This window comes from Cervus canadensis, chromosome 2 (genome assembly GCF_019320065.1).
Source record: "Cervus canadensis isolate Bull #8, Minnesota chromosome 2, ASM1932006v1, whole genome shotgun sequence".
Lineage (NCBI taxonomy): Eukaryota > Metazoa > Chordata > Mammalia > Artiodactyla > Cervidae > Cervus > Cervus canadensis.
The window spans coordinates 98521899-98535817 of record NC_057387.1 but is presented as its reverse complement, the minus strand read 5'-3'; the positions used below and the strand labels follow the sequence as shown (position 1 = coordinate 98535817).

At 41.4% G+C, this 13919-nt stretch overlaps 1 protein-coding gene across 4 annotated transcripts in view; it reads right to left on the bottom strand.

Annotated features, from left to right (window-relative positions):
• Nucleotides 1–12656, bottom strand: part of FOXJ3 (forkhead box J3) — a 141152-nt gene extending 128496 nt beyond the window's left edge. For 2 of the 4 annotated variants that reach the window (XM_043461693.1, XM_043461696.1), the window contains exon 1: nt 11977–12108. The gene's annotated coding sequence lies outside the window, so the exon portion shown is untranslated. Of the gene's footprint in view, nt 1–11157; nt 11282–11976; nt 12109–12582 lie in introns of those variants that run through there. The other 2 variants (XM_043461694.1, XM_043461695.1) reach the window with 2 other exon arrangements.
• Between the last annotated feature and the right edge of the window lie 1263 nt (nt 12657–13919).

Sequence of the window (13919 nt, the reverse complement as noted above, 5' to 3'; positions counted from 1 at the left end):
GATTGAATCAAGAGACAAAAATCAACTGCGGGTTTCTGATCAGGACGTGACTCAAGTAATGTCCACTAGCAGCATTTACCAAGAAAATAAATGGGAGGTTATATAATCAAGGTATGCTCCATGTAAAGGCAAATAATCTCTTTCCTATTGTTTCTGTATGTACCTGTCTCTGCCACTGAATTGCAGGCCTCCTAGTAGGCCAGGGACATGTCAAATTAACCATTCTATCTGCCATAATGCTGAGCAGATATTTTGTACCTAATAGTCCAAAACGTTTACTAAATTGGTATAAGTGAAAGAAAACTCTTACAGCTATTTCCAAAGTAATAGTAACAGAATTTAGTACAGAAACATGAAAATCCAAAGAAGTGGATAGAATGAAATTATGCCAAAAAAAAAAGGGGGGCGGGGGGGAACCCAGGTTAAAAGAGACAACAAACAGTAACACTAAATGTAATGTGTAGACCTTGCCTGAATCTTGATTCAATTAAAAACTGTAAAAAGACACAATCAAGGATATTTTTACTATGAACTGACACTGGACAACACTAATAGGAAATACTGTTAATTCTACTAGCTACAATAATAGCATATGGTTATGTAAGAAAATGTCCATATTTTTTAGACATGCATATTAAGCTTTGTAGGGGTGAAAAGACAATGTCTACAATTTTCTTTAAAATACTCAAGCAAAAGAGAAAAAGGAAAAAAGGCAACTGAGGCATATATGGCAAACAGCTTAATAATTATTAAATCTGTAATAGGTATAAAGGGTTTCATTACATTTTATCTAGCTTTGAGTGTACTCGGCAGTACAGCTGGACTTTAATGTTACTCCAGCACTATACAATCAACTCTTTTTCTTTTTTTCCTCACATTTCAGGAAGCTTAAGAATGACTAGTACTTCTGAGAAAACAGCCTAGACTCAATCAGAAAAAAAAAGGAGGGGTGGCATTCATTTGTTAGCTCTACTAATAGGCAATCTCTCTGAATTGACTCAAAGAACTTCTTGTAAATTAATATGAGGACTGAGTGTGAGCCAAGACAGTGACTCAGCTGCTAAAAAGAAAATACAATCTTAGGGTTCATTAGAAGAACAGTATCGAGATCAAGGAGGTAGCAGTTCCATTCACTCTTCACTGGTTAGTTCACAACTAGAGTATTGTGTTCTGTTCTGAGTACCACATTTTAAGAACACTTACAAGCTAGAAAGTTTGCAGGGAGGGTATCAGACTGGCAAGGAGTTTAGAAGCCAAATGGCAAATGGAGAATGACTGAAGAAAACGGGTGTGTCTAGCTTGGGGGGGGGGGGGGGGAAACACTTTCCAGTCTTCCATGTCAGCTCTAGCATAGACACCCCAGTAAAATATTTTCCAGAGGACTTTAAAAATTGTTAACAGGCATTCCATAATCAAGAAAGTGAGTGAAGTACTTTTCTAAGGGACTTACCAAAGAATTCTATATCCTAGAGTGCTTTATGACTCAAGAAATTCTGTATTTACCATATGTAACCATTCATTCAACAAATACTTACTGAGCCCCTATTACCTGCCAACACTTCTCCAAGCCCTGAGAATACAACAACGAACGTTTTCAATACCTTGATATCAGTTTGTGAAACAGCCAGGCTGAGCCTCTTGCTACTAACTTGCATTGCTCCTCCTCACCTCTAGATTTTTGATTATGTGTTCACAGTAGACTACCCTCTCACTATCTTATTTCAAACATTATTGTTTCCAAGAAGCTTTCCAGATCATAAGGAAAACCACTCTTTTCAACAAAACCCTGACTCTTTTTCTACATCAGTTCTTTAGGAAGAGACCATGCCTCTTAACTACCTTTGGATCTCTCACAATGCCCGGAACCATGTCTTGAAAGTGTAGGTGCTGAAAAAATATTTGCTGAATGAATAATCACATTCAAATATTTAAAGAGTTATCTTGTTAAAGAAGGCAAACTAGGTCTCCAATGTTGCACAGAAAATAAGAAGGAAAAAGAGATGAAATTAGAAGCAAATTTTGCCCCAATTAAAGCTAGCAACAAACAAGCTACCTTACAGCTATAGTGACTACAGGTATTCTAAGAGTAGCTGAATGACTGTATCAAGCATTTTAGTGGGATATCTCACTGGCCTGAATGAAAGATTAACTCAAGATGTATGTCTATATTGATATGTATATTAGACAAAAGGTAACTTTTGATACAATATTAGATTCTTAAAATTAAGCTCAAATATGAAATATCCTTTCATTTATTAGTACAGCTGATCCCCAAATAATGCGAAGTTTAACCTGAGTATCTTACAGCTGCCCCTCCGTAGCTGCAGTTCCTCTGCGTCTGTGAACTCAAACCATGGGCCGTGCAGTACTGCAGCACTCACTATTGAAGAGTATTCACTACAAGTGGACCTGTGTAGTTCAAACCCTTACTGCTCAAGGATCACCAGTAGAGAGAAAAAAAGGAGAAAAAAAAAAAAAAGACACTGTATCCATTCTGGAAAAATCAACACAAGGTTTCTTAATTATGCCCCCAAAGCAGAACAGATACACACACTTAGGTCATCCACCTCTGTAAGCAAATCTCCTTAGATAAGGAAATTCTTTAGGTCAATGATTTTCAATATTTTGCAGTAAGAAAAAATAATTATGAAGCCATCAGCTTCATCTAACCAAACCACTAAAAGCATTAAGTTCTTCAAAGAAATAAGCTAGTCATGCTGCCTTTCTAGTTAAAAACTAGAAAACAGAAAAAAAATAGATACCTCCGTATGCCTAGGATCTCTCTCTGCTGTCTCTCCCAAACCAAAAGTGGTCGTCTTTGCTGGCAGGGACCCTATCAGCTACTTGTGTCCCAGCTTTTAGTACAGTGCCCAGGACATACTAGATGCTGAATAAATGAGCAAACAAATGAGAAAAACTGAGTCCAATGTTGCTGGATGAAAACAAGTACTTTATAAAGTATCACTAACAGTTTTGTTTTTCTTACCAGAAATCTGCCAAGGAAATGAAAGCAAATGAGTAGATTCTTAAATCTAGTTTTTCACTAAAAAGTGCTATTTTTATGTCACTTATTTAAATGTAAATCCAAGTTCTTGGTTGCTTCTGGGGGACTAAAATTAATTTATTGATCAGCAGAGCTAAATGACAAATTTCTAATGCAAAGAAAAACCTAAAACATTTAATACACCCACAACTTGACCTATAAGATCATAATCAAATAATTTATAAAACTGATTAACATAACTGACCAAAAAGCAAAATACTTTTATAATACCACCAAGTGCTTAAACTATTCTTCAAAAGTGCCACACTTCACGTTTTTCAAATTCTCATTTGAACCATAAAAACCAGGTTTTTTTAGTTAAAAACTAGAAAAGAGAAGATTATAAAAATGATTATCTGCTCATGGTAGAGAACTTAGAAAATATAAACAGGTTCAAAGGAGAAAATAAAGACTACCCAATGCAAAATGGACAGGGAGGCCTGGCGTGCTGCAATTCACGCGGACACGACTGAGCGACTGAACTGAACATAAAAATGCTTTTTCTTTGCCATCTTCTTTTCTGTGGAGCTAGAAATTCTCTATATACTGTCACTCTCCTACACACTGCACAAGAGAAAACAGACTCACACTATGGCAGTTCCCCAAGTGTCTTCGGTGGAATCACGTTCCAGGTACAATTTCTCGATCTCTAAATTTTACAGATGTATACTTTCATAAAAATAAGACCAAATCTGCTATTTAGTAATCCTTTGACGTTTCCCTTCTGATTCCATCTCCTTCTTACCTTCAGAATTCACAAAGAATACAAGCTGAAGTAAAAATACATCCAACTACTGGAAAAGGATCCAAATTTAACAAAGGAAGGCGCTGCTCCCAACAGTTTTTGTCCCTTAGTCTGACATCATCACAAAACAAGTTCTACTCCAAGTAGCCCAGGTCCTTTGAGGTTCTTAAACTTCAATTTCTACCTCAAAAATCCAAGTATGTCCTTCATAAAAATCTTGTCGGCTTTCTACTACAGCATCCAAGACTAAGACAGAATGCAGGGTCCAGGCTACTGTCTCTGTTCTGTATAACTGAGTAACACTGTGTTAGCCTCAGCTTATGTCTCATTTTCTCCATTTGTCAAAACAAGTATTAGTTGACTTACCTACATCGAGGACTGAGTGAGGCTCCAAAATCTAACAGATCAGAGAAAAAGCTTTTCACAAAGTATTATTCAAATTAAGGTGGATATCTTTCCAATACACACATGCCCTATAATAAACATAAAACATGACTTGCCCTGATGCACACAGATGCCGTTCTGACAGTGATTCCTATCTATGTACATACATATGAGACAATACCATCAACAGCTCCTTACACAGGGTAGACAGGTAAAGCATGTCACAAATTCACAGACCCAATCACACTAGCAAAAGCAGATGCGTATATTGTTTTCCTGCCATGACAGTCTGCTCCATCTTCACTCAGAAAAGTCAACCTGCTCATGACTGCAGCATACTTGACTTCCATGTCTGTAATTTCCCAAAGTTGTACAGCCAAGCCACAGAAACATTTTAGTTCCCATATACACACCAGCCAAAATCTAGGATCTCACTGCACCCCACTCCCAAATCTATCTATCTATAAGCAAACAGAATTTGAAATTGTTATTATGGAGTTCTAGCAGTCTTCCTCTGCTCACACATTCTCTCACAAATCTATGTTCCACAGTAAGGCCAGGTCTCAGCCTTAGGAAATAGCCAATTCCAACTTCTGAAATCTTTAATAAGGTCACATTGACTCCACATTTTACCAATCAATCAGAAGATCAATCTTATATCCTTGACACCACTATACCTCTGGGCAGGACTCTGTTTAGTAGAATTCATTTACAGGTTTCAGCTTTGTACTCCAGGTAAAAACTTGAACTAAAACTCAGTTTACTGGGTAAAGTCTCCTTCAGACACACAGTCATCCTAGGATCATCAGTCAACTCCTCAACTGAATCCATGACATACATATTATTTGAAAATAATGAAAAAATAGCCAATGCTATAGCTTAAATATTTGTGTCCCCCACAAAATTTCTATGTTGAAATCCTAACCCCTAAACATGACATTAGGAGGTGGGGTCTTTGGGAGGTGGCCAGGTCATGAAGGCAGAGCCTCCATAAATAGGATTAGCCTCTTATAAGAGAGGCTCCAGGAGGTATCCCTTGCCCTTTCCACACAGCATGAGAGCATCAGTTACGACCCAGGAAGGAGACCCTCACCAGGAGGCACTTCCATCTTGGACTTTTCAGCTTCCTGAACAGCAAGCAATCAATTTCTGTTGTTTGTAAGTTTCCCAGTCTGTGGCATTCTGTTACAGCAGCCCAAACAAAAACAGTCAAATACCAGATTTCTACAGACTCTCTCTAAAAACTTCCACCCAAGGACTTTCTCCATCTCCAAAATTATTAGCATTCAATTCAGAAGAGTTTTCTAGGACTATGTTCTAAGTGATAGTGTCTCTTACTGCATCCCATAACAGACTTCTTTACCTGTGAATAATGGGAAATAAGTCAGACGAGGGCAATGTTAATGTAGGTCTGAATATACCAAAATGAAGTCACTTAGATTACAGTAGAATTCTGAGAGCAACCAGAGTAGTTTCTTAGTCATTAGAAACTTGACAGTGCCAGAGTTCTTACCGAATATGGTCCTAATTATCGTGTATCAAGTTCACATCTACCCTGTATTTTCTCTTCTTACAGTACTAAACACCATATATGAGTCTCATTTGCTCTCCATTTCAGTTGTTTTGTCTCAATTCTATAGAAAACAACCACTTTGAAAGACACTGCATTCTCAGGTTATCAGCTGACATGCCAAGTAAAACAGCAGTCAAACATACCTAACTAAAAAGATTACTTAAAATAAGTAGAATTCCATTGTTATAAATACATCTGGTTCCAAATAACAAAGCTATTTCCATATCCCAGCAGATGGCCCACAGTAATAATGCTTTGCTGATCTAGTTATAACAAATTCTATTAAATCCAAAATCCTGTATAGCAGATGCCTTTTCCAATTTCAGTATAAGTCAATCTCTTTAACCAAAACATTAAGCTTTGGTTCTTGTTATTTGTGCACTAAAGTCCATTTATGCCAATTAAGGTGGTCAAAATTTTTGACAGTTACTATAAAATGCCTCCGTAGTGTTTTCTGAGTTTTGGGGTGGAGGAGGCAAAGAGTACCTCCATTAAGGACTGAAAGGCTAACTGTTCAAAATGAAAAAGATTCATAGCTAAAGGAAGGCTGAGGAGAGTAGTTACAGTAAGCTTCAGCTGTCCTAAGCCAAGGTTTCTGAATAGTGGCAATGTGGAAAGCTAAGTGACTAACAAAGCTCACAGTGAAGAACACCGAAAATACAATTTCTGATTTGAGAGGTTATTAGCAGGGATAAACAGGAAAACACGTACCTGGATGACTAACAACACACATCTCTGTACACTGAAGTGTTAAAGACTGATATTTAAGAGAAGTGTGGATAAAATGTCAACTTGACTTTGCTGTTTATTTCCCCAACCACACTCAAAATCGCATCTTCATATTCTGGTCATACCCTTATTTGAAACATTCAGTTCAGTTCAGTCGCTCAGTCTTGTCTGACTCTTTGCAACCCCATGAATCGCAGCACGCCAGGCCTCCCTGTCCATCACAAACTCCCGGAGTTTACTCAAACTCATGCCCATCGAGTCGGTGATGCCATCCAGCCATCTCATCCTCTGTCGTCCCCTTCTCCTGCCCCCAGTCCCTCCCAGCATCAGGGTCTTATTTGAAACACTACCCTCTGTTAACTCATAACACAGTAACAGCACACTGCAGTGATTAAGAGTCACTGAGTCCTGAGAACAGACTGCAGGGGTTCAAACCCTGGCTGTTTCCCTTCCCAGCCACATACCCTTAGCCAAGTTACCTGCCTCTGTACCTACATCATCTGTAAAATTTTGGTGATAATAAGATTTACCTTCCAGAGTTGTTGTGAGAATTACATGAATAATAAATATAGTCAGAACACTTTGGAGCCCATAGTAAAGCCTCAGAAAAAGTTAGCTATTATTATCACTACCTCTATCATCATCATCATCACATTAATCCTCAGTAAAGTTCTGAAAGGCAGAAATATGAAATGACTTATCTAAATCACAAACAAGTGACAAAATGCAATAAGAAAAATCTCATTTTAAACCCTGAAGTTTAACATTAAAAGTTATTCATTCCCTAAGCAATGGGATTTTCCAACCTCTAATTCTCCAGTAATTCACATGAGGCTCCTTTAAGTTAGAAGAGCAGCATAAAGAAGTGGAAATAGCAACAGATATGCACTAAGATGATATAACTGCTCCATCACTGACTTCATCTTGGGCAAGTCACCTAATCTAAACTTCAAATTGCTCACCTTAAAAAACACTTTGCCTACCTCACAGGGCTGTTGCCTGATAAACAGATAACACATGAGAAAACATATATAAGCCATAAACACACTACATCAATGTTCATGAGCCATGTGATACTCATCTTTATACCCCCAATGCCTAGCAGAATGCACAGCAGAGGTTACAATTTAAAAGAAAGCCATAAAAGGGATGGAGTTGACAGGGTGAGGATTACAATGATAAAAGAGTAAGAAACTCAAATGTCCATCAACTGATAAGTGGAGAAATAAAAGGCAGTAGAGCCAGAAGATGGAATCGTGCTGGTGGTTAGTCGTGCCCAACTCTTTGCAACCCCATGGACTGCAGCCCCCCAGGCTCCTCTGTCCATGGGATTTACAGGCAAGTATCCTGGAATGGGTTACTATTTCCTCCTCCAGGGGATCTTCCTGACCCAGAGATTGAACCCACATCACCTGCATTGGCAGGTGGATTCTTTACCACTGCACCCCCTGCGAAGTTCCATACAACAGAATATTCAACAATAAAAAGGAATGAGATATTGACACATAATACAAAAATGAATAACCTTTGAAACACTACACTAAGTGAAAAAAGTCAAACACAAAAGACTATGAGTTGTATAATCCCATTTAAACAGAATGTTCAGAATAGACACATCTACAGAAATGTTAAGTACATTAGCACTTGCTTAGGACTGGGGAATGAAGGGGAAATGGACAGTGACAGCTAATGGACTCAGACTTTCTCTTTTGGGATGATGTCTGTGATGAAGGCTGCACAATTTGGCGAATACAATAAAAGCCACTGAACTGTACACTTCAAATGGGTGAATTGTACAGTATATGAATTATGTCAATAAAACTTTTAAAAAAGAAAAATAAGTTTGAGAGAACCTTTAAAGCATAAAATCACTGGCTTTAGAACTCAACGTTGTTTCTTTTTCAAAGAAAAAAAGTGAGTTTTCTAATATTTGAGCAGCTCTGACATGTGGACAAGAATGAGACTGAAGGAAACATTAGGAGAAAATACTAAGAATTACCACACCAGACCATAACATCTCTACAACACCTTCTGTAGAAAACAAATCTGGAATCTCTTATGCTTTCTTTCAAAATTCTCAGGTTACAAATCACCTCCTGGTCCCAATTCAAAAGTCATCATGATCATTGTTTCTGAACTTTAAGACTGCATTTAATACTGTCTACCATATTACCCTTCCTATCCTTGGCTTCTGTGGCACTGATGTACTTCCTGGTTCTTCTCAGAAATGCTTTATCTATTAGCCTATAATGTCACCCCCAGTTCCAAACCTCAAAGCTCTTTTGCCATCATACTACTAACCTTCCAACACTCATCTATTCACATTTTTTTTTTAAATACCAAATACAGCCCTGCTTAATAGACAATCTACATTTCATATCATCTTATAGTGATACACTACAGGATTACTCTATTCAAATCTTGATTATCTTTGCTAAGGTTGGAAAGCAGTGGTATGGCTCAACCAAAATAATTCCCATACGTTTTTTCTTTTGAACAGATCTGTTTTTCTGATTGTTTTGCTTAGACTAATACTAAACTAGCCTACACTTCCAGAGTCAAACCAGCAAGGAGAAAAGACTATCAGGAGTTGAAGGAGGCTAATCTTTTATTGAAAAGTTAATTGTATACAATCTCAGTGCTGACCATTACCCACCCTGGCTCATTTATCTTTATAGTGACACTTTCCTAACTTCCTCATCATTATCAGCCAGTCTCCCCAAATTCTAGCCTTTAATCTTTTAATGTTTAGTTCACCCTCTTTCCTTGGCACACATCCCAGTATCACTAAGTTCAAATTAATTTTTACTCAAACATTCTCTTACATATTCTATAAATTTTTTCACAGGACAGTATAATTTAAAGACTAAATGCATAAGCTCAAAGGCAGAACTGCCTGGATTCAAATTCTGGCTCTGCTCCTTACCCTCTATGGGATTTAGGGCAAATTACTTAACCTTTCTGTAACTCTGTTTCTTCATAGTGATAATAACACCTTATTATAAAGATTTTAGGAGTTAAATACATGTATATAGTTTAAAACACTGTACCTGGCATACAGTACTCTATAAATGCTAGTTACTGTTTTATTCCAAACATCACCATTTTATCTCAGACCCTCATCAGCTTATTCCTAAAATTCTTCAAGAGCCTTCTAGTCAGTCTTCCTACTCCAGAATGCTCAACTAATTATGAAAATCTTCCTCAGGAATAATATACTTCATCTTACTCCCAATCTTTAGAACTCACTGTGGTACTCCATCAAATTAAACTATATATCCTTACTAAGGTCCTCCATCAATACCTACTCTACCAAGCCTAAACTCATTTATTATTATAATTCATCAATAAGATGCTCTATGCCAATCAAGTTGCTCGATATCTTCTGTACTGATACACTGTCGGTGTATGTCTTGGTAAATACCCCTTCACTCTCCTGGAATACATCTCTTGCCTTTTGAAAATTTCAATTTCTCCAAATCACTACCTTTGATTTTGGCTACATTGTTATCCCAACCAGGAGCTTGATGTTGCATGAAATTCTGAATGATGCATGTTATATGTTCTTTCCCCAACAAAAGTGAGAGGAGACCACATATTTTATTTCCTGTGTCTTTTCATACATAGCACAGTATTTTGCAGAAGTACACAAATACTGACTTAATAAATATGCCTCAGAATGTATCAGAACAACACTCTTTTATCTTCCACTGCCCCACCCATACTTAGCATAGTGAAGGCAGATAGAATCTGTCTTTAAGTATTTTTATTTTACATACACAGGAGAATATACTAACAATTGTACCAGATTAAAAAAAAAAACAACTCAGAGAATCATTGAAATCACCAGACCTCATCCAAAAACATAGCTAATAAAAGCATGAGGAAGCCCTCATATCTTCAGCAACACAAAACCAAAAACAAGATTCATCTTAACTTCAAGAAACACAAAAAGAAAACAGAAACCTAAAAAAAAATTTTAATTCAATCAAATCTCTAGATACTACCCAAACATAAAAATGAAGCGGAGCTCATTGCTCATCTATAAATATCTGCTTATAGCCTAGGAGAAATAAAAGGCTTCCCTCATTGCTACTGTGGCCCGTTCCCTGTTAAGGGAGCAATCCGTGGTCATAAAAGAGCAAAACACGGCAAGATGGAAACCTGAACCTGGAAGAGACATTAAGGAAAGAAATTACTCAAAATACATGTTTCAAAAACCAGAGAGTACAATGATACTCAAGAGAAAGAGAGGGAAAGTGAAATAAAAAAGCACCCACGAAATGAGTGACTCACTGAAACTTATCTAGTGCTGCCTTGCAAGTAAAGAGCTATGCATATAACATCCATGACATGCACACCTGTTTCACTGGCAAACAAAACAGAAAAAATAAACGTCAGAAAAAGACAAGGTAGATGCCCCATCAATCTCTAACTCCCTGGTCAATCCAACTCAGCTCATTCAGGAATCCAACCAGGAACAACAGAGACGTGGATTGCACAATACAGAAAAGAAAAATCTTCGCCAACCACACACAAAAAAGTAGAACGGAGAAGTGAAAACTATACACCTCAACGCATCAGCAGCTAGAGCTTATTATTCTCTTTAGGATTAAACTGTATAGAAAAGAACAAGAGCAGCTCAAGGAGAGGGGAAAATGTCAATGAAACTACGTCCCTTACTGGTCTCAATCTCAGAGAGTGCAAGTGTTGCTTCTTTCAGCTGACCAACCGTCGGCCTCCGCACAGCAAATTGACCCTAACACCTTCCACGCCACCCGGAGGAAATCACAGAGGAAAAAACCAGCCCGCTTTAACCTCCGTCCTCACCAGCTGCAAACTGGAGGGGGGTTGGGGGGGGGGGGGGAGACACCCTACCACGTGGGCAGGATGCAACACACACAGGACAGCAACACGTCCGCATGGAACTGCTGCCTCTGCCCAATGCCGATAGAGGACACGGCGACAGGATGGGTGGGAACACAGGCCCCCCGCACGGGCCTCCCCACCCCGAAGGGCACCCCCGACGCGCGAGGTGCTGGCCGCTTCGCCGGCCAAAAAGCACCCCGGAGCTTGAAGGGAAGAAGCTACATCGCGCTGGGGAAGCGGGCTAGCCCAGGCCAGGGGCAGATTACGGAGAGAAGACGGAGGCCACTGTCCTCGGACTCGACGCCCCCGGGAATCCCGTCTAGCTCCCTCGGGCCCCGCCTGGGGGAGGGGCGGGAGGCGCGGAGCCGCCGCTTCCCTGCTGAGGGGCAGCAGCAGCTGAGAAGCGCCGCGGGGGAGGGAGGAACCCAGCCCTAGCCGCTCGCCGGGCCTCAGCCTGGGCTCAGGCCCCCTGTCCCGCCTGCCGCCCGCCGCCCGCCCCGCGACGCGGCCGCAGCTGTGAGAACGGAGAGGACGTCTCGCGGAGGGCAGCCCCTGCCTCCGTCCCGGGAGATGCCCCGGCCCCGCCTCCTCGCCCGCCGCCCCGACCCGACCGCCCCGGCGGCGGGCGCTCACCTCAGGCTGCGCAGGCCGGGACGGCCCGGCCGAGCCCCCGGCCGCTGTGTGCGTCTCCGCCCCCCGGGAAACGTCCCAACGGCGCCTGGTGCGAGCCGCTGAGGCCCGGAGCAGCGCCGAGAGCGGCGGCGGCAGCGGGAGCAGCCAACATCCGGGGCCGCGCACCCGGAACTACTTCCCGACCAGCTCCCCCTCCCGCCGCCGCCGCCGCCCCCGCCTCCCGCGACGTCGCTGCGCCACCGGTACGGCGTCGGGGCGTCACTGCCCCTCCGCTGTCACGGCCGCGGCTATGAGCGCGAGATCCTTCCGCTGGGGCAAATAGTACCCTGGGACTCCGGGGGTGGGGGGGGGGTCCTCCTTCAGCGAAGCGGGTGTCAGGCAGCCGCAGACAGCTCCGAGCGACTTGTTGAGGCGGGGAGTAGCGGGTTCTCTGTCCCTCAGAGTGGCGGCCAGGGAGTGAGGGCAGTGGGAGCGGCCCTTTAGTTGAGGACAAGAGGGACCTCCGCCTTGAACCCTCCCCAGGGACTCCGGGGCCCTGTGTCCCGGGGGAAGGGCGCCTTGCGACTTTCCCCCAAGCTCCCTTCACCTCACCGTAGCAACAGGTACCTTAGTCTCTTCGGGACACCGATCACCGCGGCTTCTACGGCCCCAGCAAAGGCACCTTGGACCTTCAGGACACCTCTTCTTCCAGAACTCCACACGTCCCGGGTTCTAGACCCATCTCTGCCGGGTCCTCTCCTGTGCCTCGCCTTGGTTTCCTTCTCTTTAAAACAAAGGAGATGAAACGCTCAAGACCCTTCTGATTCTTAAGCAGCTGCCCAGGTTATGGTCCTTGCTATCAACAGGTGGAGCACTTAGAAGAGTAGTTGGGCGACTTGTGAACTTTGGAATTTACTTCTACGTCAGTCTTTACTGATTTTTTCTCTAAAGTATCTGCCCTGTAATTTCACGTTTAATTACATTCATACATCGTATTATTTGCCATTGCTTCCTTCGCGTTAGTCACATACAGCACCAAGTATGCTTCTGAACTCGCAGTAGGTGCTCAATATTTGGAAACTCAGATAACTTGTTAGATGAATACTGGGTTGATTGGATGAGATGAAAAGGAGAGGCCTGAGTGAATTCATCTTGGGAACATCTTTTGACGGACGTAGTCTTGTAGTAATCAGATAAAGACTGCAGGTGAAGAGCTGAGTACCCAATAACTTCAGTAAACATTGAACACCTGCCATTTACCAAGCAGTACTAGGCCCTGAGGATTCAAATTACTCCTATATCCCTTTTATACCTAAGACTGATTAAAAGATTCATTCACTCATCCATCCAACAAATATTTGCTGATCAGGTTGTCAGACCCTATTTTACTGTTTGGGTTGGATCATTGACTAGAAGCAGGAAGGGGGTGGGAATACCGTTCCAACTTGGAGCTATCATCTTAAGTATAGAGAGAAAGATGATCAACAAAACAAGAAAAGATTTGGTATGATAGAAGGTGTTTAGTGCTATGGAGGAAAAAAAATAGACCAGGGTAAGAGGTATGAGTAAGAGGTATGAAAAAAACTGGAGGAGGAAGGAAGAAAAGTGGGATTTTTTTTTTTAACCTCAACCATTTCTTCATCAATAATTAGTTCATTTACTTCAACTGGACCATGTTAGGTGCTGGGGGGCTTCAGTGAACGATAAGCCAAGGTTCTGCCACTGGTAGAGACCACAGGCCAGGTGCTTTCACTTGCCCTCATTCAGTGTTTTCACCAAGTCCCTTAGTTAGAGCTCCTGTGTTCATCTTTACAGCTGATGAAGTTGAAGCTGAGAACTGGGACTCAAACTCAGTGACTTCTGAGTCCAGCTCCCTTTCCAGCTTCATCTCACTGAGAACTCATATATTTCTGTTTCATGCCTCACCTCTTTCATCAGGTAGACTGATCCATGAGTATAGATGA